Below are 26350 nucleotides of genomic sequence, written 5' to 3' on the forward strand. Positions count from 1 at the left end.
TTATTTCAAGTTTGAAGACTCTAGGTACAAGCATACCAAAGTTATAACATGAAATAAGAACTTTAACATTTTTACATTCAAGGTCACAGTGACCTTGACCTTCAAATGAATGACCTTGAAATGTCCAGTGGTTACTTACTAGTTCTGGCCAACCTTCATGTCAAGTTTCAAGACTCTAGGTCCAAGCATACCAAAGTTATAACAACTTTAACATTTTTACATTCAAGGTCACAGTGACCTTGACCTTCAAATGAATGACCTTGAAATGTCCAGTGGTTACTTACTAGTTCTGGCCAACCTTCATGTCAAGTTTCAAGACTCTAGGTCCAAGCATACCAAAGTTATAACAACTTTAACATTTTTATATTGAAGGTCACAGTGACCTTCACCTTCAAATGAATGACCTTGAAATGACCAGTGGTCATCTGTTAATCCTGGCCAACCTTCATGTCAAGTTTGAAGACTCTAGGTCCAAGCATACCAAAGTTATACCATGAAATAAGAACTTTAACATTTTTACATTCAAGGTCACAGTGACCTTGACCTTCAAATGAATGACCTTGAAATGACCAGTGGTTACTAACTAGTTATGGCCAACCTTCATGTCAAGTTTCAAGACTCTAGGTCCAAGCATACCAAAGTTATAACAACTTTAACATTTTTTATATTGAAGGTCACAGTGACCTTGACCTTCAAATGAATGACCTTGAAATGACCAGTGGTCATCTGTTAATCCTGGCCAACCTTCATGTCAAGTTTGAAGACTCTAGGTCCAAGCATACCAAAGTTATACCATGAAATAAGAACTTTAACATTTTCGAGCACGCCGCCACCCCGCCCGCCCGCCCGCCCCCCCCCCGACAACATCAATCTATAAGCCGAGATTTTTTCGAAAAAAATCCGGCTAATTAAACACCAGAATACAAAAGCTTACACGATTTTAAGACTGAAGCAAACAATCAAATGAAAAATATTGCATTTAATTTAATTGAATGTTTATTTAAGGTGTCAACGTGTTTTATAAAGCAACTGTATATTCAATTATTTCGGCATCAAAAATTTGGCTTAAATGACTGCTCAGTATGACAAGAGATGACATAGAGTTATCATAAAGTGTGTTTAATGACCACATGTGGTTTATGCAGAGCCCCAAGTATAGGTCCTCAGCTGGCTTTATGACACCGTGTTTTCTTTGTCTGGACAGTATCCGATCATAACGAGATAATCGGATTATGCAAAACAAAGGGGCAATTAAACACCAGAATACAAAAGCTTACACGATTTTAAGACTGATGCAAACAATCAAATGAAAAATATTGCATTTAATTTAATTAAATGTTTATTTAAGGTGTCAGCGTGTTTAATAAAGCAACTGAATTTCGGCATTAAAAATTTGGCTTAAATGACTGCTCAGTATGACAAGAGATGACATAGAGGTATCATGAATTGTGTTTAATGACCACATGTGGTGTATGCAGAGCCCCAAGTATAGGTCCCCAGCTGGCTTTATGACACTGTGTTTTCTTTGTCTGGACAGTATCCGATCATAACGAGATAATCGGTTTGTGATGAAGAAAGGGGCATTCAAATACCTAACATGCGGAAACAAAAAGTGTCGAAATTGGTGTGAATTCAATAAAAACAATAACATTTATCATGAGAATTTATTTAATACGTAACAAGGTAATAAGGTAACAAATATAGAGGTTCAAATCAGCTACTATAGTATATGTTGCATATATTTAAAATTTATTGGTTGTTTGTTTTCATCCTTATTTGTGTTCGTTCATTAAATTAAATTTATTATGAAAGAATTTCTATTTCTGGGTATTTTTATTCTAAAAAATGGTCGCGAAGATGTGCCTTAACTTAAGAAAATTGCGAGCAGTGTTAAATATTTCAATGCAAATAAAATGGCGACAGCGCTTTTGTTTTCACCGTCGTCAAGGGGCATGTAACTCTAACAGACGCAAGTGCCCGGATGTTGCGATAAGGTCAATATAGTGTTTTTAAAAATTGTTACTTTGTTGACGGTTTATGTGACAGATGTTTTATTCGAAATCTTGCATAACTTATCAAATAAAAAAACATTGAATTATATCCAAATAATTTATCCAATACCATTATTATCTATGTATACACTTTTTACAAATAGAAACTGTTATAATGAATAAAAACAATCTTTCTTTAAAATTATTTTAAAATAAAACAAAATTAATAATTAAATGACATATAAACAATTATAAGATATTGCTAATAATAAAAACAAACATCAATAAGCACAGTCATGTTTCAATTGCAAGTAATTTTATGGAAAAAAAAATGAGAACACCTTAATATGCTTATATTAAAACTTATTAAAATGTAGAATAAAATAAAATACAAAAATAGAATACAAATAACTATAAAAAAAACAACATGAGTTACCATGACTTAATTTATTTATTTTTATCTTTTTTTGCACAGGGTTTTGACCAGAAATGATAAAACAAAATCATTTTCCAAATTAAGAAAGTATTTGTTACAAGAATTTTCTTAGGTTGAAAAACTTACTGCAAATAAATAGCTGTATGTAACAGAAGTATTTTTAAGTCATTAGGCATTCAGAGCTACATCTAAGTTGTCGTATATTTACGACGCTAGGAATTCACACTGTAGATTATTGGACGCATATATACGACCTAGGAACTCCACTGTAGATTATTTGGACGCATATATACGACAATAGGGCTGAATGGGTTAAGAGTCATGATCAATGTATTTATGAAGTTTCATGACCCTAGGCAGTGTTTTTTTTTATGAAATATTCGGCGTTATTCGGCCCCATTCCCCCATCTCTAGAGTATATATTTTTCCCCCAAATATTGGAAAAATTCCCCTCTCGGAAGTGTTATTCAATTTTAATCACTACCTCATTTAAATACGTCTTTCGTTACGAATTTTATTTATTTACTATAATTTTCCTGAACTGCCACATCCGCCTGTTTACTTTCTTTTAGCCTTTACTCCTTTACCGCAAACAGAATGTAGTTAACTATCACGACTTTCGCTTTACGACATCTACCGCAAACTGTTCTTATTCCACCATGTCGCACAACAGCAAACGCTATCAGAACAAGGGCTGTTTGTAAAACATGCATGCCCCCTATATGGGCTCTCCGTTGTAGTGACAGCCATTGTGTGAATATGTTTTTTGTCACTGTGACCTTGACCTTTGACTTAGTGACCTGAAAATCTATAGGGGTCATCTGTAAGTCATGATCAATCTACCTATCAAGTTTCATGATCCTAGGCCCAAGCGTTCTTGAGTTATCATCCGGAAACCTCCTGGTGGACGGACCGACCGACAGACCGACCGACATGTGCAAAGCAATATACCCCCTCTTCTACGAAGGGGGGCATAAAAATATATCATTCAACACATTGATACAATGTCTACAATTCTTACCAATTTATGGAATCGAGTCCCTGTCTCTTTCACTTCAGTCTCTCCTCTTTTAACCTGCCGGTGCTGTAAATTCGAGCATGCAAACAGATATTATGGTGTTTCAACTGAGTGTATAAGTTGCTTTCTAAACGTGAATTTATTAATTTGCTGCCATTTGCGAAATCACGTGATTTGAACATTAAAAATTTTCAAACCATAGGCGCTGGATGTCAATGACAATGTTTGTTTTTTTTTAATTTATTTATTGTTTAGCTACCCGTTGTTTAATATAATGCCAGTGTTTTTTTATGGCAATTTCGGGGCCGATATTCCCCTAAAAAAAAAGTATATATTTTCCCCCTATTTTGTAGAAAAAATCTCCTCCAGAAGTTTTAAAAAAACAAAAAAAAAAAATATTTTTTTTTCAGAAAGAACTGTCTTATGATACATATATCTCATATTTTTTTTCATAAACAACTTACAAAGTATATAAATATAATATTATAATGATTTTGAATTATCATAAAGAGTTAAATTAGTTTTTCCCAAATCAGTGGTCACTTTTCACATGAATGATAGAATCTCTTTTTTCCCAAAATGGCCAGGGAAAGGCCTGATGTATCTATATTGTGTCGACATTTGTGGATAAAAACATTCCAATTTGCTCCATTTTATTGATAAACAAGGGACAAAATTGTCACAAAACCAGGTTTTCATTGTGAAAAAAAAATCTGATAAAGGGAGAAAACTCAAACTGAACTTTTGAAATGACCAAAAAAAATTAACCCCCTTTGTAAGTTTTTTTTTTTTTTTTTAAATCTATTTTTAGTCGTGGCGACCTTGACATTGACGTGATTCTTTCGTGGGACACACCGTCCCATGATGGTGAACAAATGTGCCAAATGATTTTAAAATCTCACAATGAATGACATAGTTATGGCCAGGACAAGCTCATTTATGGCCATTTTTGACCTTTGAACTCAAAGTGTGACCTTGACCTTGGAGATATAGACGTAATTATTTCGCGCGACACACCGTCCAATGATGGTGAACAAATGTGCCAAATGATTTTAAAATCTGACGATGAACGACATAGTTATGGCTCGGACAAGCTCATTTATGGCCATTTTTGACCTTTGAACTCAAAGTGTGACCTTGACCTTGGAGATATCGACGTAATTATTTCGCGCGACACACCGTCCAATGATGGTGAACAAATGTGCCAGAAGATTTTAAAATCTGACAATGAACGACATAGTTATGGCCCGGACAAGCTTATTCCGCCAGCCCGCCAGCCAGCCAGCCAGCCCGCCAGCCAGCCAGCCCGCCCGCATTCGCCAATCTAATAACCAGTTTTTTCCTTCGAAAAACCTGGTTAAAAATGCTCAAATTTGCCATTTTATCGATTAAAAAAATTCCAATTAGACTGAAATTGGCTAGGAAAACTGAGACTGTGCATGACGGCTGAACTGTCTGAAACTAATGTTGAAACAATCATTGATATGTATTTAAGAAAAAGGACAGAGACATTCAGCTGTGAATATTGCATTCATACATACATGTGTATTCATATGATAAATATCATTACATAAAAAAGACTGAATTTGTAATTTTCCCCTTTTCCTAAAAAACGACGCGTTTTTCCCCTTTGGACGGGCCCCGCCACCATTCCCATATAAGTGAAAAAAAACACTGAATACATACATATACTAAATTAATAAAAATCTTCTGACAAAACGTCTTCTTAAAAAAAAAGATAGTTCGACTATGTACATAGCTGGGTTGGCACCAATCGACCGCCCCAGGTTTTAACTAGTGGTTTTTTACCGGTTAAAACCGCCCCGTTCAATACTCTTGAAGTGGTCATTACTGGTCAATACTGGTTGATTGAACTTTACCCCCAATTTTGATTAATATCCCAAGCTTAATTAAACAAGATTGATAATACAAATTAAACAGACATGTTGCCAATAATGTCTTTAGCTATTAATGCCCACTATTTTATGAATGATGTTCATGCAATTTGTTGGCCAATCTCTCAAAATTTTGCAAATTAGTCAAAGTTGCAGTTGGCCAATTGGATTTTTCTGGTCGATTGAACTTTAATTTTTTTTTATAACGAATGTTCAGATAATACTGTGCTTGATTCAACAAGAATGACAATATGACAATATTGATGTGCACTAGCAAAAGTATATTCAATGTTTTTGAGATTTAAATAGGTTGGGGCACCAAAAACTGATAATAGGGCTTTAAATGGCACCTTTTTGACACGACCCTTACCTGTCATGTATTCTTGCCTAGATTTCTTTGAATTCTTTTTAAACAAAATAGTGAAACAATATTTTATTTTCCATCAATAAAAAAAAAAAAAATAATTATTAAAATAACTAAATAATTGAAGAGTCTTGAGTACACCTACAATTGTAAAAACATATTTTTTGGCACAATCAAGAACTTTGATTGCTTATTCATTTGAAGACCAATTGAACTTATAAATATGAAAGGAGAAAAAAACTTCTTAATACAGAAAAGAGACAAGTTAGATGTTACTATTAAATTAAAAGCAAGTTATATCTCCTTTTGTTTGAGTGATATGAAATACAGTACACTCCACGCGTATCCCCAATTTCCCTCCATACGCCGCGTGCAGTAACGCCGCGGAGATTAAGGAAATTTCGCGATACGCGGCGTTTGCATGATTTTGGACACCGCTTTGAACGATCGGCAAAATTGATAAGCCGACGCGGAGGCCCTCGGCGTTGGCAACGCGACGAAACTCCGTGTTTAACGAGATTACGATCAATTTAACTTTGTTTGACTTCCTGATTTTCACATAAAATTACATTTATTACAAGTATATATATATATATTTATTTATATGTATATATAATATACCATTAAATAACAACCAAGATAGATCATTCCCCACGTGGTTGTAGACGTAGTTGTATAGAAAACTCGTTGATTTATGACAAACAAATCGTCGTCTTAAAACTCATACTTACCAATTAATATAATCACAGTTTGCAACATTGTTTTTATTTTGATAATTTAATTCAAAGTTTTCATGTACGCAGGTGTTTTTTCTATACTGAACATGTAAACAAATGACCGAGGACCCTATTAAAAGTCTCGGAAACATGTGTGAATTGACAGTCTGACGTTATCAAAGGAAAGCCGCTTCCTGTCTGAACGCATAACTTACTCTAGTAACACGTTCAACAATGCATAAAAAAAACCGAATGGTTTTAATTGTCGGAACAAAGTCAATTCTCTGCTCACTAATGCATTTATTTTATCTTTGTAGGTAGGTTATTCCATTGATTGTTAAAAGAAGGTGGTAACTATTGAGTTGATGTTGCCTTAAATATTCACAGTTGTATTCTAGTTGCGTCGACATTCAAAACAATGTTTACCAGTAATTATGGACCAAATCGGCAGAGTGACATTTACACATGTTAATCCATTTTGTTTAAACAACACATAACGCCAAACACTTTATCCAGTTCCGTCCAGATGTTCTCTTTAATCAGTATACAATACAATAACTGTTTCAATAATTACTATACTAAAATACCGTAACGATAAAGATATGTGAATTGAAATTTATTTGGAGGAAATATAAATTATTCGAGATATAATTGTGTTAAAAAATACCAAAGAAACTGTTAACCGAAATCAACAGAATTCAGTGTTCTCTGCACTACAAAGTTTGTATCAAAAAATCAATACACACACGCTTTACACGCATAAACCTTTAACTTGTACATTGCATCATATTTTCGCGCGCTTTTGTCGGGAAATATATATGATGACAGTATATTGGAAGCATTTGTAAACGTCGTGTTAACATAAAAAATCGGAAGCGTGTTTCGGATTACAAACAATTATTCTCATTTGGAAATTAAACGGAACATTTATTCTGGTGTTATATGTGTTATGAATTAAATATTAATTGGTCAAAACGCTTTACCTGTCGTATATTCATTCATATTATCGACGTACCTGTGAATAAAAACATATATGAATTGTTTATACAATTATCTCTATTTTTATAAGCCACAGTATTTAAACAATTTTTAATGACAATGTTTTTCATTTTTTTGGCATGCCCAGTAGCACACTGCTAACGGGGTGTTGCGCAGCGGTCGCTGATAAGAACGGAAATTGTCTGCATTTACCGACTAGGCAAAAGTAATACACGCCGCGGGTATAGCGAACTCGGCGGAACGCCGCGTTTTACCTCGCTAACAAACTCTGCGTTTACACTCGCTAGCAGGAAAAAAAACGCGGCGTTAGCGCGTTTTTTGAGGAAAACGCGTGGAGTGTACTGTAGCCTAAGGGCAGATTTGCTTCATTGTCAAACTCAGAGAAATAACACAGCATGCATTTTATTACCAATTTAGGCTTAGGGGCCAGATTTATGACACTAGAAAACACATGAGTTCTGTTTGTCCATCTGCTTATCGAATAGATACATCAATACAATGTAGATCAGTGAAATACTATGGTAACTACAATAGTAATAATACTTTAGTTACAGATGTGATACACTGAGATAAAGATATTGTCTTTATAAACCTTATGTATTTGAGGCCGTTTCCATAATAATAAGTAAGTTATTTTTTCACAACTTTTAAGATTTTTTTTTACAATTAATAACTAAACAAAGTTTATCAATTACAGAATAATTATTGATTTAATATAGAATACATGTAGCTTAAAGTCTTCCTTTGTGATGTTTAAATGCTAAAATTTTAAATCGACCAGTATTGACCTGTTTTAACCTGGTATTGACCACCGGCCTGGTCAATACTCAATTGACCGGTCAATATGCCAACCCTGGTACATAGATATTGACAAGGTAAATCACTTGTCATTTTCTAAAGCAACGGAAGTGCGTCATTATGCGTTATTAAATCGCTGTCAACTTATGTCTCACTTATTGAAATGCGCGAGCAGGCCGGGAACCTCGCTCTTTCTCTATTTACTTTCAGTTTCAACAGAAACATCCATAGGATATGTGATAAATCCTTGTAACTATTGTTTCTCACAATTAATGGGGCAATCAACAAAAGATATTGTAAATTGCATACACATGAATCATTCCTTACCAATTCGTTTGCCATGGAGATTTGCAGAAAAAAATCAGCACATCAAAAATCAAATCTGGCGCCCACAGTGTTAAGTAGGGCTGCAACAATATACCGGTATATCGGTATATATCGCAATACGCAATCCGCATATTGTATTGCGATATGATTTTCATCATACCGGTACGAAAATTTTACAAAAATTCATTCACATTTCGTCCAGAAAAGCCATCCAAAATAATGATAAAAAGGTAAACAAAACAAAGCAGTGCAAATTATTTTTTAAGTAAAAAAAGCATTCTAAAAAGTGTATTATACGGAGTAGCGTTGTTACATGGGAGCATTCATTTGATGCTTTTAAACAGATTATCGTTGAATTAATTGCGCACAGCTGTAAATGTTTCGTTCGATTCTGATTTGAGCATTATTTGTAATCCGAATTTTGGAAACACGCTTCCAAATTTGAATGCTAACGCGACAATAAAAAATTATAGCGTCAAATAAAAAGTGCTTTATCATTTGTCTCAATAAAAAGCACGCGAAAATTATACAGACATGTAGAACGTCGCATGGAAAGTATGGATGTATTTTGTGTAGTATAAAAACGGGAACATCACGTCAGCTGAATTACGCGTGTTCAGTGGGAAAAACGCCCCGGTTGGACGTTATTTCATCACATCTTTAAATAGTAACAATTGCAAAAATGTATTTGATACTTAAGAAAATTTGCAAATGTTTGTGTTTCTTATTATTCTTGAGCACATTTATAGTAAATATTTACCAGAATTTGCTTTAAAATTGGAATTTATGGGATTATTGGGTAATTGGCAAGTTATAATTTTGGTACAAGTTAGCAATATATTGCGATATATTGCAATACGGGTTTTTGAACTTACAATATATTGCAATACGGTTTTTGGCGTATTGTTGCAGCACTAGTGTTAAGTGGCTGTTATTATGTATAAAGAGCGAGGTTCCCGGCCTGCGCCCGCATATCAATAAGGGAGCGGGATGACAGCGATTTAATTATTAATGACGCACTTCCGTTGCTTTAGAAAGTAGCGAGTGATTTACCTTGTCAATATCTATACATACATAGTCGAACTATCCTTTTTTTAAGAAGACGTTTTGTTGGAAGATTTTTATTAATAGACGAGTTAATTGTTATTGTTTACATTTGGGATTTTCCGCGCATGCGCACTGACTGGTTGGCAGAAACACTAGTTACAGTCACGTAAAACATGTATAAAGGGCTTTTGTTTAGTCAATTAAACGATAAAAAATCCGAAATTAACACTACAACTCTTAAACAATAGTGCAAATATATCATAGTTTGTACCAATAAATGTATATTCATATATATAATTTCCTCTTTATAAAATACAAATTACTTATTAGCATGAGAGTAAACGTGGTCGAAAGACTAAATACTGACAATACCACACAACAAAACAATAAATTAGCCATATTCTTTTGTAAAGTAAGACTTTAAACAAGATGTGTTTGTGAAACACCAATGTCCCCCTATATGATGTTTGACATTGTAAGATGACCTTGACCTTGTGAAGGATGACCTTGACCTTGACCTTTCACCACTCAAAATGTGCAGCTCCATGAGATACACATGCATGCCAAATATCAAGTTGCTATCTTCAATATTGCAAAAGTATTCATAAAATAAGCGATTTGTGCCACATATATCTGACCTCTGACCTTGAAGGATGACCTTGACCTTTCACCACTCAAAATGAGCAGCTCCATGAGATGCACATGCATGCCAAATATCAAGTTGCTATCTTCAATATTGCAAAAGTATTCATAAAATGAGCGATTTTGGCCACATATATTTGACCTCTGACCTTGAAGGATGACCTTGACCTTGACCTTTCACCACTCAAAATGTGCAGCTTCATGAGATACACATGCATGCCAAATATGAAGTTGCTATCTTCAATATAGCAAAAGTTATTGCAAAATGATAAAGTTGGCGCAAACAGACAGACAGACAGACAGACAGACAGACCAACAGACAGGGCAAAAACAATATGTCCCCCACTACTATAGTGGGGGACATAAAAATGATATTTCAAAAACTTATAAAACATATATTAATTTGATTATAACTATAAACGGTGTGGATATTGTAATTGTTCATCAGCGATCGAAAGTGTATTATAAGAGGCGCATTTAATCAATTATAAAACAAAGCCATAAAAACGGAATACATTACAATCGTTAAATGTTGTGTTTATTTTCTTTTCCATAGAATGAATTTCCGTTTCGTTTCCATTGAATAACAATATTAATAAATTTTAATATACAAATCGAAATAAAACCTGCATCTTGTGCAAATTGAACTGTCTTTGCATGTATATTGAAATCTCTTAACAAGTAATAAGGAGTGATGCATGTAACAATCTAGCATTTTATGATATATATATATATATTTATTTAATTTATTTTACGCAAATATTGTTTATCCATTGAGATTGCTTGGTTTCATGATGGTGGTACGTGCACTGCAAGGACGTACAATCTTTACACTAAATTGCCTAGTTGACATTTGCCGGTACCCGTGTTAAATACATCAATTGTGTAGCAGTAATATTGCACAATATTTGAAATTTAAAGTTATAAAGCACTGTATTATTATGATTAAACTGGCTAACATATAGATACACATGTTCAGTCATTGAAATTTAGATGTAAATCTACAAGCAAGTGGGGCTAGTAATATGGGAATTTGAACTAGCCCGAGTCAGATTTTACTAGCCCAAACTTTTTTGTTAAAAATGCAGATAAACATAACATAAAACATCCAAAGAAGCATTCATTTATTCAATCTTTAGAACACAATACAACTCTCTTATTAATTTCATCCTCATCCAAGTCAGCTTCCTCTTCATCTGAGCCAGCCTCTTTCGGATCCTGAAATAAGAAGAAATTAATTTCACACAGGGATTTCAATTTAATCACAATTATAAATATATACATTAAGTTTAGGTAAAAAATTAGCAGAAATGTATCCCATATATCCATGTGAAAGAGAGAGCAAACCTGAACCACCAGAAAATATATAAGCAATTTGGTGCCAGGTTATTCTACAAAAAGCCAGTTGACAAATGCGTCAATCACACTTACCTCAGATTCGCATTCCTCAACGACGTACTTCAATGACAACTGTTCGGCCATTACTCTCTGTGTCCCGAACGAAACGCAAAAGATTTATTTTACATAATAATATTCCGGGAACCATAAAACCATGCGCTTTATGCGCAGTAATCCAATTATCGGCTGATTGCCCAGCACGTGCGCGCAGTGTGTTAAAACATAAGCAGCTGTTGATTTAAGCGGCTCAAAACTTTGTTTACAAATATTGAAAATGAAATTCGAACTCGTTTTGTTAAATGAATTGTACAAGCACGTCGGGCTTGTAATATTGGATTTCCTACAAGCCCGAATTAAAAAAAACTAGTTTTTTGCTGTCGGACTAGTGCGAATTTGGACGACTGCATGTTCCCGTTAATCCGTTTCGGACAAATATCTCCTTTTTTTAATATGTTAAATTATTTATTAAAGCAAATGCTACGTATTTTCGCTTAAATATTTGGCTTGCTCAATATGACTACTCAATATGCCAAGAGATGACATGAAGGTATCATAAAGTCCGCAACATGTGGTCTATGCAGGTCCCTATGTTATTGACACCGGCATGTTTTCTGTGTAATTGTCTGGGCAGTCTCCGATCATAACGAGATAATATGCTTGTGACAAACAACGGTGCAATTGAACACGGTTAGAAATGCTAACAAAAGTGTCAAATTTGGTGTGCACCATTAAATTAAACAATTAGATTTATGAATTTATTTGTTGTGTAACAATGTAAGTTTGTACAGATATGTTAAGGTTAAAATCAGTTACTATATGTTGCGAACAAAAAGCGATCTATTTGTTGTATGTTTTCATCCTTATTTGTGTTCTTTCATCAAATTTAATTTATTCTAAAAGAATTTCTATTCCTGAAATATTGTATCTTAAATGGACGTGAAGATGCGTTTAGTAGAGATTTTTGTGGTAACCAATGATACAGAGCTCGTAGATAGTGTTCCAATCCAGAGCTCGATTTTAGTTATAACAAATAATAACAACAATATAATCGTTCCAAAAATGAATTTCCACGCATGCTTACAATGTATGTTTTATTCAGACATAAATAGTAACATTATATTTGATACAGTTCATGATTATCAATAAAAACGATGATTATGTCAACCTTCTCTATATGCGCTTATATGAATTCCACCTCTTTTTGCCAACCAGTGGGCGGAGTCTAAACTTTGCAGGTGCGTGTGACGTCACGCGTTAACTCGTCTATTCAGACTCCTTAAAAAGTAGGGCACGGCTCTTTGCCGATGATACGGTGGTCTACCTCACCATTAATAAAGAAAATGATTGTTACACACTCCAAAATGACCTACACAAACTAGAAAAATGGGAAGATAACTGGTCCATGGAATTTAATCCTGATAAGTGTGAAGTAATTAGAATAACTAAAAAGAAAAAGATAATTAATTTCCCTTATAAACTTCATAATATAGAACTTAAAACAACAGAAAAAGCAAAATATCTCGGACTAACTATAAGCAATGATCTCAACTGGAAAACGCATATAAATAACATAACATCTAAAGCTACTAACACATTAAAATTTATCAAGAGAAATGTCAAAACAAATAACAAACAAATAAAAGAAACAGCATACAAAACATATTTCAGACCGCAACCGGAATATTGTTCCTCAATTTGGCATCCTTAGCAGAAAAATCTAACATATCAAATAGAAAGAGTGCAAAGATCAGCAGCCCGTTATGTGTTAAATGACTACCATTACACCAGTAGCGTTTCACATATGATAAAGACACTAAACTGGCAAACTCTAGAACAGAGAAGAATAAACTCATTCTTGACACTACGTTATAAAATTGAACATCATCTAATCTATGTAGACCACCAACATCTTACAACAACAAGACATTTAAACTTCTTGGTACCCTTCTCTAGGACAACTTATCATCAAAATTCTTTTTTCCCAAGGACAATCAGGTATTGGAATGGCCTGCCATCAGGGTTTTTTTTTAGAGAAAGGGGAAGACGCTGGACGCTGGGTGAAAGGGGAAAAAGAGTGCGAAAGAGACATATTAGGGGAAAAAATAAAAACTGTTCATTTCAATGTCTATAACTCATTAAAAGAGGCTTGTCTCTGTCCTTTTTGTTCTTAAGCACATTTAACACGTATTAAAGTCAAAGTCCTTAATAAAGTTGCAGGTGTAGATCTAATAATGGGAACTGTTTTCAACTATATTTCTGTACTGGGGTCGGGGGACGATGTCAATTTTGTCATTTCAATTTCATGATGAACGGGTTGACGATCTTGATCTGCTACAGGGAAAGGATCGGCAGCTGCCGATTGTCTACTTTCACTTTCACAATGTTCAATGTTGATTACCTCAGAATGCTGCTGGGTTATAACGGTTTTCAATGATTCTTTCTTTAAAAAATGCCTCGATGCGTTCAGTATCTTCCGAGTCCGAATGTTTTATTTTGTTTGTGGAAGAATGCCAATTGTGAGACATTTTTTTCTGTTTTCACGTTTATATCTTGGCTTGCATATAGCCCGGATGAAAATTTGACTGGTTTCCGGTAATTAATTGACGAAACACACTTCTCGCGCATCCAGTAAAATAGTCCCATGATTATTACAATTAGTTGCCCAGATTACATGACGTAATTTAAGAGCCAGGGCTTTCCTTAGACCTCAACTCTCAAGAGTCAAGGACTCTTGGGACCATATTTTCAAGAGTCAAAATCAAACTTCTGAGAGTCCTTATAATAACGGAGGAGAGTCAATGATTTTTTGCACTTTAAGCAAATTACTGAGATATAATATATAAAAAGCAACAAATTAAAAGATACATGTATGTTAACATTTATTTCTTACATTTTACTGTCACTACAACACTATGCATTTAAACACAATATTTCAATGATTAATAAATACAAAACATGTATTCTAATACAACATTAACTTCATGTATACAGCAGAGTAATATGTCATCTGTTCTTCTTTCGCACGTTTGGGGGTGTTAGGAGCACTGTCATTTAGATCTAAAGTACGCTTTGTCGTTGGCGTCTTACACACACTTTCAGAGTTACTACCGATTCCGAATTCGAAAAGGTTTCTCTGAGACATTTTCCGAATGCACAAGCACAATTACACTTTGCACAATTACATTTTATCCAATAACTTTGTTTGACCGTTTCGCGTGGCTATTAAATTAAGAATGAAATACAAAATGTGAAAAAAAAACATTTCCGCTGGCTATCACAAAAAAACAAACAACATACGGGTGGTACCTAAACACAATAGCCTATATAAATCGGTAAACTATAAAAGGAAATTATTTCTACTCGCCGATAAAGGTGCCTCCGTATTTAATCCCATCAAAAATTCCGACGCCCTTTAATTATTTCATGTGCCATCTTCACTGAAGACGTGCGACAAACACGCCGTTTTCTATGCCTTCTCAAACTGTCAATTATTACGCCTACATGTATTTTGTAATCAATTAGCTCATGCAAAAATTGTCACTTTGCCACAAGGTCAGCTATATCGGTTCTATAGTTATTTTTAGCAACTTTGATGCAAAGCGTGTAATTTGACGTTGTAGACAGTACATATGACAGCATAACTTTCGCGCGTCTTTGAACTGAGCAATCATGAAGTAAAACAGTGATGGGTGCATTCAGCTTTGGAAATACATTCTGCCATACTCTGGAAATATCTCAAAATATTCTTTACGGTGTTCTGTGGATATGGATGTTATTATTTTATATTGAATATTATTAAAACTGACGCGGATGAGTCCATTCTGTTTTGGTGGGTTTATAGTTCTTCTTAAATGCTCTGAGCTTTTATGAGTACATACGTACAGCTCAGAGGGTCAATAGCTGGGAGTGAGATTATTGCAACTAGGTGGGTTTAATACACGTCTTTTCCGCAAACAGCTGATAACAAACGCTATGATAAATAATGGAAAGTTAATACACGCATCATCGAACCAGCAGTGTTTTAATTGGTCATTACTAGATTTCTTTATTAACCAAACTCCGCCTACTGGGTGGACTTGTGCTTCGATGATTGGAAACGGGCGTTAACGATTAGCGTGTACTAAATGAGATACTCCGCCCCGAGCCAATTATCGCTTAGTCTTAACAACTTTTGATCTCTTTGACGCAAGTCGGTATATTCCCCCGGGTCAAATGTGACGCATGACGTAATTTTCTCAAGAGTCAAAAAGGGGTCTTCTGTAATTTTCGAGCGTCAAAACCCGGGAGCTCGGGTCAAAGGAAAGCCCTGAGAGCTATATTTAGAATAACTGGGATTCCCAGGTTTTTTGTGTTCGTCTGGAGAGAGAGAGCGAGATCGTTGTACTTGGTGCAAATTGGATAATTGTTGAATGCCAAAAGGAAAAATAAACATTTCTTTGAGGGAAAATATTATATTTTGGTGAAAAATGATATTTTGGGTGGGGAAATTGCATTTTGAGGGGAAAAATTCTGGTAAGGGAAGACGTCACTTTCTTAGTAAAAAAAACCCCTGGCCATACAACGTTAAGAGAAGCACCAGCCTCAGTCAGTTTACTGCAGGCCTGGCCGCTGTCCCAAAATAAATATAAGTATCTTGTTTTTATACTTTTATCAGTAGTCAATGTAATAACTTTACATTGTTCGTCACCATTTTATTTTGTATGTCAATTAACATCACTTCCATGTACATACTGTACGATGCTGTCCCGTAATCTTACACAGTTAAGGGTCAATTGGTTTAAAAACATGTTCTTTTATAAATTGACAAAATAGTATCTAAATTTATTATGGAAATAATAAATTCATGTGCTTATAAACACAAAAATATCTGATTAATTCAGTGAAGAACTGTCCGATTAGATTTCTAAACAAACATGACTCACCTCCTTTTCAAACTATCACAGTGTCCGGTAATCTTGCGCACTTTCTGTAATGACCTCGTTTAGGCAAAATTTTAGACATATGGTGTCCAATTATTGACAAAAAACATTCCAGAAAAATATTTTTTTAAATCAGTTTGTAAAACCATTGAAATTAAATGTGGATTTCTAGTGCAGTGTTTGTTCACTAAAAATCAACAAATAATATAGTCACTAGTAATAGTGTACAATTAATATAAAAATACAGGTATGCGTGAATCAAATGTTTATGCATAACGGGTTTGATTTTATCTCGATCATGCTTACATAGTTAACAAAAAATATCAAAACTAGGCCATTGTGCATGCGGAGATCATACCAAATTGGTTTGACAGAATGGCGGGAAAAAATGACTACGGGAAATAATTGAATATCTCGGTCTGATGCAATATATTTTCATGGCCAAAAATACCATAACTGATCAGACATTGTGCAATGGAATGCTAAATTACACGTTGGATTTATCTAGGTTGGCGCTAAGGAAAAAAAACTTAGTCGCCAAACCTAGGGGGGTCCGGGGGCATGCCCCACCTGAAAATTTCCTGAGCAAAATTAAGACTATTTTTGTCTGAAATTAGCCCTTTTTTTGCTTGAAAAATTTTCTTCGCTGGTGAGCCACATGCTGACATTTTGCAGGAGATTTTTTTGTTTACACAGACACCGGTGACGTAGTGATAATGATACACAGTGCTCCAGCTAGGCCTAAATCGAAGGGCGCCGCGCCCTGCCCTCCCGAACCTCCGCCCTGCCCCCCCCGAACCTCCGCCCTGCCCCCCCTCCCCCCCCCCCTCAAAAAAAAAAAATTTTTTTTTTTTTTTTTACATATGATAATTCATAAATCTCTTATTACATTGTAATTAGTTTAATCCTCATTGTAGACATTACATTTGAATGGTTTAATAATAATGGGAATAATACAATTATTTATAACATGTAAATTAACATGCACTAGAAAGCATTCCAGAAACACCCACGCGCTCGAACGTGCCCTTTTCACAAAAAACTGCGCGTCGAAAGTGCCCTTTTCACAAAAAACTGCGCGTCGAAAGTGCCCTTTTCACAAAATACTGCGCGTTGAAAGTGCCCTTTTGACAAAAAAGCCCCCCTGCCCTTTTCAAATCCTAGCTGGAGCACTGATACATTACCACCGTAAAACAGTTTTCGGTACATGTGGCATTTAGGTTAGAAACCACTTAAACAGCCCTCCCGTCTCGGTAGTAATTATACAACATTTTATGAAATCAAAACAATACTTTTTTTCATTTTTTTTTGTTTTTGAAGAAATGCGTGAGAATAACTTAGTCAGCATGAGACCGTCATTCCATGTCAAAAACCGTGAGACTCACGGCGAAACCGCGAGACTTGACAGGTAGATGTTTCCGATTCTGCATTCACGTCTGCACTATTTTAGACGTCGTCGGATCGCGAACCTAACATTTGGTCATTTCCTGAGCTTACATTATTCTGTCTGCTTTCTTTTCTAAAGAATTGTGTTAATTTCTGTTGCTTTGACTTTCCATTTTCGTTTACAGCATCCATTTTTCCCAGAATCTGCAACTCGCTTTCGAAATCAGTCTTTCATGTCGCATAGCTACCGTAAAGGGAAGTTACTCATATCTACTTTTTTAGCCAATCAAAATCGTTGTTTCTTTGGAAATTAGTTTTAAGTGGTCAATGCCATAACTCTGCCCATCTGATTAAATGACAATTCCGTACTGGTCGATTCGATGACGTTGAATCGTAACATCTAGAGCATAGGCCATTACACGGCACGCTTCAGTGATTATCACGTAAATCTCCAAGTAACCCAAATTCTCGAAAAGTCTGGTCACAGTGTAAAGCATGACCACTTAAGACATTAGCCATGTGGATTATCGACCTAGGCCGTCGTCATTATCCCCTGGGGTCTTTCCGGTAAGGGTAATGATTGTGTAATCTTGGCGATGTTGCTGGCGTTTTATTCGGTCTGAAAACAGGCAGAGTGTGCATTTGCAAAGCATAGGGTCTCTTTTTTCAATCGCCAATTTCATTAAAATCTTATTTTTAATCGCCAGCCAGGAATTGTAATCGCCAATGGCGATTTTGGCGATCGCTAACGCTAACGTAGTTTATGAATTCTTAATTTAAAGTATGAAAACGCTAAATACCGCAGGGAATTTGTGATTCATTTCGAATTTTTCGTAAGTGGGCCAGTGTTTACGATGTATAGGGATGATGCAACCGGTGTTTAAATGTAATGATAAAATTTTATTTTGCATGAAATACGTACCTTTCAAATCCGTTAATTATTAAAAATACGAAATTCCATCTTGCATCACTAAAGAAAACCATTTGTCATCTGCAAGATTCGCAAATGCAAAGTGTGCAAGATTACCGGACGCGCAAGATTACCGGAATTAACTGTATAGACCAGTTCACACGTGACGTCACGCGCACCTGCGTGTTTACATACGGGCTATATTGGTAGTCAAAAGAAAGATACAATCAATGGGGAGAAATAGAGCGTGATCGGTTAAATTTAAACGATTATGTTTAGATATTATTTTTCAACATGCCAACAAGTTGTTCTACGTTACTGAAACAAATAAGTTTGAACACAATGAATAAATAGATCAAATCCAAATAAAAAACATTTACAAATTAACCATAATGTCTGGGCAGGGACCTTTACCCTGGTCCGGGAAAACTAACATGTTGACACATTAAATAAACATTTAATTAAATTAAACGCAATAGTTTTCATTTGATTATTTGCATCCATCTTAAAATCGTTTAAGCCTTTGTATACCGGTGTTTTATTGCCCCTTTGTTCTGCCTAATCCGATTATCTCGTTTTGATCAGATATTGTCCAGACCTAACTTACAACATGGTGTCATAAATCACACTAGGTGGCAGATGACAGTCTGGTCATTAAACGCAATTGATGATGCCACCATGTCTTCATTCTGGTAGTATTAAGTAACTAGGCATTTGGTTGAATATATTTACCACCGACATACTTAACAGTTGCTTAAATTAGATATGTTACATAATTATTGTACAAATTTGAAGTCTATAGATTATCAGAAATTGAACACGGTAAAGAAAAAGGCCCCGTTTTAGTTATAAAAAAATAAAGTATTTATGAATTATAAAATGTAAATAAAAAATATTTAACATATTTAGCGGGCATCGGTTAATTATAAATACGTCATTCAGTATGAAGATGTAATGTTACGGCAATGCACAAAATAATCATAAAAACAAGAAATTACGTTTGACATCAATGGGGGTAAATAATAATGAAACAATGTGTATATATTATATTATATATGTATATATATTATGTTGTGTGTGTGTGTTTGTTAAATGTTAGATAGTTGTCATTCATACTCGATCACTAGTAACGAGTTTACAAAACACATGAATACACAGTTCAATTTGCATCATGTGAGGTTGTGTTTTTCAGTTAAATGTTAATATTCCTCAAGTCATTCTCTGAACAACACCCATCCAAATTAAAATAACATGTAAATACCGTCATGAACTTCGCTTTTAATAGGGCTTTGAAGTACGTTTATTTTCAATGAAACACTGACACATTCTAGCTATCACTAATTTTTTATTATTCTAGTTTACGCATGCAATTGATAATTACAATTTTATAATTAGTTGTATCATTATTTTTATTGAAGCTTTTCTGCAAATAATTATACGGCTAATGCATAGAGCTCTTTGTTGCGTCGAATTGTCTGTCGTTCAATCTTCAGACAATCTTAATTACTTTTATGCTAATGACGCGTTCTTTTAAAATGCAAATAAATGTGTTAATGCATTCTTTTGGCACTGAACATTATATTTCTTAAATATTATTTAGGTGTTGTTTTTTTAGTTTCTTTTCAATGTATTGACTTAACAAGTCTTGTTATCCATATGCTTTGCGTTAGCTGACTAAGCTGTAAGCAATGCTTTTTACTACCAGTGCATTGCGCATGCGCGAAAATCGGGAATCAAAACATTAACAATGAACTGGCCTATATATATTTTTAACACGTGACTTTTAACATTCTCTGTCCCCCGACAGACGCCTTCCTGTCATAGTCAGTAATTGACTGTAGGAAATATCGAGTAGAAGTAGAAGTTGTGTATGCATTATAACTAAAACAATCAATAAATTAAAAAAAAAAAATTGTTATTGACATCGAGCGCCTTACCTATGGTTCAAACCTCAAACGAAATGCAAAGAAAACAATGCATTGCAACCGTTTTTAATAACATACAATAAAATACAAACACAAGAACCAATACTGACCACTAGAGTGAACTTGAAATCGTTTTTTTAGATAACAGACAAATGGCTGCCAGCTATTCCCTCCGATTTGATCACGTGACCACGATTTGATCACTCACAAAAATATCAAGTTAAAATAATAAGTACGGGTTATAAACCACTAAACAAATCGGGAGAAAGTCGATCCGGTCACAAATAATAATGAGATCGAGGCAGCGAACAGGGCGGACGTGTTTCAGACGGAGAGAGGAAAATTGAAAAATATAAGATCTCGCAGTCAATTTAACTGCTTTTATAGCTTAAATTCATACTTATAATCAATTCTGGACACGCGTATATGAGTCTGCAACTACCAGGAGTGACGGAGGAGGAAAAAGAACTGTGTTATAGGAGGTTTTGGGGATTCCGATAATGACGTCACGTTTGCGCATGCTCAAATTTTGGCCGTCAAAACTGCGGCCATTCTGCTATTGTTTGCATGTGATGAACCGCATCGTGATAAGGTTACAATCATATTCCCGACCCTTTTGAAGAACCAAAAAAACTCAGAACTTGAAATTATTTCAGATTAAATTGAATCCAATGAACGAACCCAAATAAGGACGAAAACAAACAAAAAATTGATTGAATTTATGTAATCAACATATAGAAACTGATTTGAACCTATTTGTCTGTAAAAACTTACCTTGTTACAGATTAAATAAATCATCTTGATAAATGTAAATGCTCTTATTTAATTGTTCACACCAGTTTTGACACTCTTTGTTTCAGCATTTTTACCCAGTGTTTAATTGCCCCTTTGTTTATCACAAACCGATTATCTCGATATGATCGGATACTGTCCAGACAATTACTAAGAAAACAGTGTAATAAACTCAGGGACCTATACTTGTATGACTCTGTATGGGGTCTCTGCATAAACCACATGTGTCTGGTCATTAAACACAATTTATGATACCTCCATGTCATCTCTTAGCATATTAAGTCAAAAACTTAACAGTTGCTTTAATAAAATATTTGAACATATTTAAAAAAATAGACATTTGTCCGAAATGGATTAACAGCTAGGAACTATTAACTATATATATTAGCCAGTTTAAACAAAACAATAAAGTGTTTAATAATTATACATTTAAAATATTTTACAAATTTATTGCTACACAATTAACGTATTTAACGGGTACCTGTAGTGTTTCATCTACAGAATACACTAGTTAGCACCATTAAAGGAACTCCATTTAAGGAACAAACACCATTGAAGGTTATACTGGTTTTATTTACATCCGTACTCGTCAAGCATACAAAACAGTCTGTCCCTGAACATGCTATCAAAGAGGCATTCATGCCGTAGGCGTGTCCTGCAAGTAGGCGTGGCCAGTGCAAGCTATACCACAATCCCTCCTTTTTTTTCAAACCAAATAATGCATGATCAACAAATACATACTCTAAACATAAACCCTACGTTCACAAACAATTCATGATAACAAATTACACCATGCATTTATGAAACAATCTAAACTAAATGAGCGACCACACTGGCTGTTAATCAATTTCCGTTTATAAGCCATTTTACACTCGGAGCATGATACACATGTCAGTTTAATAGAAATTTACTAGCATCCGCGGGATAAGCGCCACGTGTGTTGTCTCGAATGAACACCAGTAAATTACATGCCTATTTAGCGGTGCATTTACACCAGTTTGAAATCATTAAATTTCTCGGGCATTTTCCGAACCCTTATCGGTCTGTCTTTACCCGCAGATGATACATTAATTTGACAATGTTCACTTTTAGAATTGTTTACATTTGAGTCTGTCTGAGGATTTTGTTCATTCATTTTTTTCATATGCGTTACATTTCGCCGATACTCGGTACCATCATCGGCACGTACAACCACGCTATTCCCGTTCTTATCTATAACTGTGTACTTATCGGAACTGAACGGAGTGTCGAGTTTATTGTTTCTATTTTGCTTCAGAAGAACCTTGTCGCCTGGTACAATTTCGCTCTCTTTTGCATTTCGTTTCGCGTCTGAGTATACTTTCCCTTTCCCCTTTTTCTCGGAATCACGATCACGTATTTCGCTATCTTCCCGCCTATACGTATTAATTTCAGGAACACATGTTCTTATCTTACGACCGAACAGCATCTCAGCAGGTGACATACCCGTTACTGAATGGGGTGTGCTTCGATACATTATCAGGTAATCATCGAGGTCTAATCGCCAATTACGATTTTGACTTTGAGATATGCGTAATCGCTTTAGTATTGAACGGTTCTGACGTTCAACCTCCCCATTTGCTTGCGGCCACAAGGGAGTATTTCGCCTGTGTTCGATTCCTTGAGACTGCAAATAATTTTCGAAATGCTCGCAAACAAAACTACTAGCATTGTCTGTACGTAGAGATAATGGCAAGCCATGCGTCAAAAACCATTTCCTTAAAGCGGGTATATACGATTTTTATATGTGCTGAATTGTAAAATATTGATACAAATATGTTATAATAACACACACTATGCAAGAAAAATGATACATTTAAGACGAATTTCATAAAATACAGCAAATACAAATTAGCGCCCCGAGCCGATTGTGACGAAGATAATTCGTAATTATTTTCCTACAATAACCGACGCATTCGTCTTTTTTGTAAGTGTTCATGTGTCGTATGAATCGATATCGCTGCAGAAATTTCAAATGAACCGTTAAACTAAATTTAGATTCACATAGTACATGCATGATATACATGCTGGCGAATTCGGCTGTACAGCCTTTTTCGATTTCAGAATTAAATATCTGGCTTATTTAGCATTTTTCGACACATGTTTTTCTTAACTTTTATTTTAGTTTATATTGAAATATATGTATAATAAGTTTTTTTACACATTTTATATTTATTACTAAATATTTGACAAGATCGTATATACCCGCTTTAATATTGACACTAGTTTTTCGCTAGTTATTACTTTGGTGACCTCAAGCTCTACATACCTACTGTAATAGTCGACACAAACAAAAATGTAATCACCTGATGGCAACGGACCTAATACGTCCGCGGCTAAATCTTGCCATGGGGCACTTGGTAGCTCGGTTCTCGTCATCGGTTCGGGATTTGTTGACTGGCTTACCAACTGACAGCCATAACACGTTTTACAGTAATTTTCAATTTCCTTATCAATACCCGGCCACCAAACTTTGGTCCTCAAGTTGCTTTTCATCAACACGATTCCCGGATGACCTACGTGACCTAAGTCTAATACGCGTTTGCGTAATTCACGCGGGACAACGATTCGCGTACCCCTAAGTACTAAGTAACCAATTACACACAGTTCATCTTTGATATGTATGAACTGATTTTGCTCGTGTTTATCCCACGTCCCGTTCGTCACGCTTTCGCGTAATCTGCTTATCTCATCATCACGAAATGATACCTCTTCTATTTCTCGAGTGGTCATAGCACTGGGTGTTGCTTCGCGCGCAACAAATTTAATGTATTCGTGGTCATCTACACTATATATTGTCCTAGAACTGTGCTTGAGCGGAAGTCGCGACAGTGCGTCTGCAATATTGTCTCGACCGTTCACATGTTTAACCGTAAATCGGTACGGTTGCAGCCTAAGAACCCATCGCTCAAGTCTAGCGCACGGTTTTGACCTTGGTCCGTAAATGTATTCAAGTGGCTTGTGGTCAGTAAGAAGCTCGAACTCGATACCATAAAGCCATGGATGAAAACGCTCTAATGCCCACACTACGCCTAAACCCTCTTTTTCAGTTTGTGAGTATCTCCTCTCAACATCAGTTAAGCGTCTACTGGCAAAACTTATTACGCGGTTTTCCCCATTTTGAACCTGCACAAGCACAGCACCTAGTCCTACTGGACTCGCATCGACTATGACCTTTGTCGGCGCGGTTTTATCGTAATACCCCAATGTTTCGGCACATGCTAGCCTTCTTTTTAATTCTTTGAACGCGTCCTGTTGAGACCGACCCCATTTAAACACCGTTTTCTTTCTTAACAGATCATTTAACGGCGCGGAAATCGTAGACAAATTCGGTATGAATCTTGCGCAAAAATTCACTAAACCGAGGAAACTTCGAACCTCGCTCGCGTTTCGCGGCTCAGGCGCGTTTACTACAGCATCGACCTTGACCTGCGTTGCCCCTATCCCTCTCTCAGACAGCTCATGACCCATAAACACTAACTTATTCATGTAAAATTGACATTTTTCCTTGTTAAGTGTAAAACCTTTGTCTCTCAATACACATAGCACATTATTTAAACATTTATCATGTTGTTCTTTCGTTGCAGTATGGACAATAATGTCATCGGCAATGCTGTTAACACCCTCACAGCCTTGCAATTTTTGTTGCAAAATCATCTGGTACATCTCTGGAGCACATGTTATTCCAAACATTAAACGTTTATACCTGAAAAGTCCACTGTGTGTTGTAAACGTCGTGATTTCTCGTGATTCTGGGGACAGTTCAATTTGATGATACGCGTTTTTAATGTCCAGTTTGCTGAAATACTTGCTGTTATTCATTTCCTGCAACACTTCGTCCACTGTTGGTATTGGATACCTAGTCCTTTGTATGGCTCTGTTTGCCTGCCTCATGTCAACGCAAAGTCGAATGTCGCCATCATTCTTTGGTATTATGACGACAGGGGACACCCACTTGGACGGTCCACTTACGGGTTCAATGACATCTGAGTCGAGTAATTCTTTGATTTTAGCTTCCAACTTCTCTCGTAACTGATATGGCACGCGTCTGGTCGGTTGCACTACAGGTGTTACAGCCTGGTCAATGGGCACTTCAAGTTGATAACCTTTCAGTTTTCCAAGTCCCGTAAATAATTCGTTGTAATTATTAACAACATCCGATATTCCCGGGGTTTCCATTTGACGCACTATTTTAAGTACGCCAAGTCGCATAGCTGTATTACAACTTAATAAGGACTGTCCAGATCCCTCAATGACAACAAATTCTGCGTCATCTACCGCTACACCCTTGTAAACAATCGTTGACCAAAATACACCAGCAGTCTTCAGTGGTTCCTTAGATCCATAGGCATACAGTTCTGTTTTCCTTGGCTCGTCCCTGCATTTTATGTCATTTCGTTTCAAGAACTCCCACGTTTTCCTATCCACAATGTTGCAGCTGGAACCGGAATCAATGATCGCCTTTATTTGTACACCACCAATTTCGACCATTATCGATGTTGCTGTCGGGTACTTATTTTGTACAGTAAACGTGAACTGTCTGTCATCAGTTGTGTCCACAACTTGACGCACAGTAGGCGGTTTCTTTTTCGACTTTTCACCCGATCGGCATTTAATCGCAAAATGTCCTATCTTGCCACACTTATTGCAGTGCTTTCCACGCGCTGGGCACGTGCTGTCTTTTGCAATGTGACCACGTTTCCCACATTTAAAACATTGAACGTCATTTTGAATATGATTTTTCCGTGCAAACGTACCTTTTGTTGTTC

General features: G+C 35.7%; 2 protein-coding genes across 2 annotated transcripts in view; one reads left to right on the forward strand and one right to left on the reverse strand.

Annotated features, from left to right (window-relative positions):
• The window catches only part of LOC127870112 (uncharacterized), a 36111-nt gene extending 15147 nt beyond the window's left edge, over positions 1–20964 (reverse strand). The window contains exons 1-2 of the mRNA XM_052412770.1: positions 20864–20964; positions 3449–3511 (exon numbers count right to left, since the gene is read on the reverse strand). The gene's annotated coding sequence lies outside the window, so the exon portion shown is untranslated. The remainder of the gene's footprint in view (positions 1–3448; positions 3512–20863) is intronic.
• LOC127869138 (uncharacterized) overlaps positions 1–26350 on the forward strand; it is a 220438-nt gene that overhangs the window by 145433 nt on the left and 48655 nt on the right. The window lies entirely within an intron of this gene.

Source organism: Dreissena polymorpha, chromosome 2 (genome assembly GCF_020536995.1).
Source record: "Dreissena polymorpha isolate Duluth1 chromosome 2, UMN_Dpol_1.0, whole genome shotgun sequence".
In the NCBI taxonomy this organism is placed as follows: Eukaryota; Metazoa; Mollusca; class Bivalvia; order Myida; family Dreissenidae; genus Dreissena; species Dreissena polymorpha.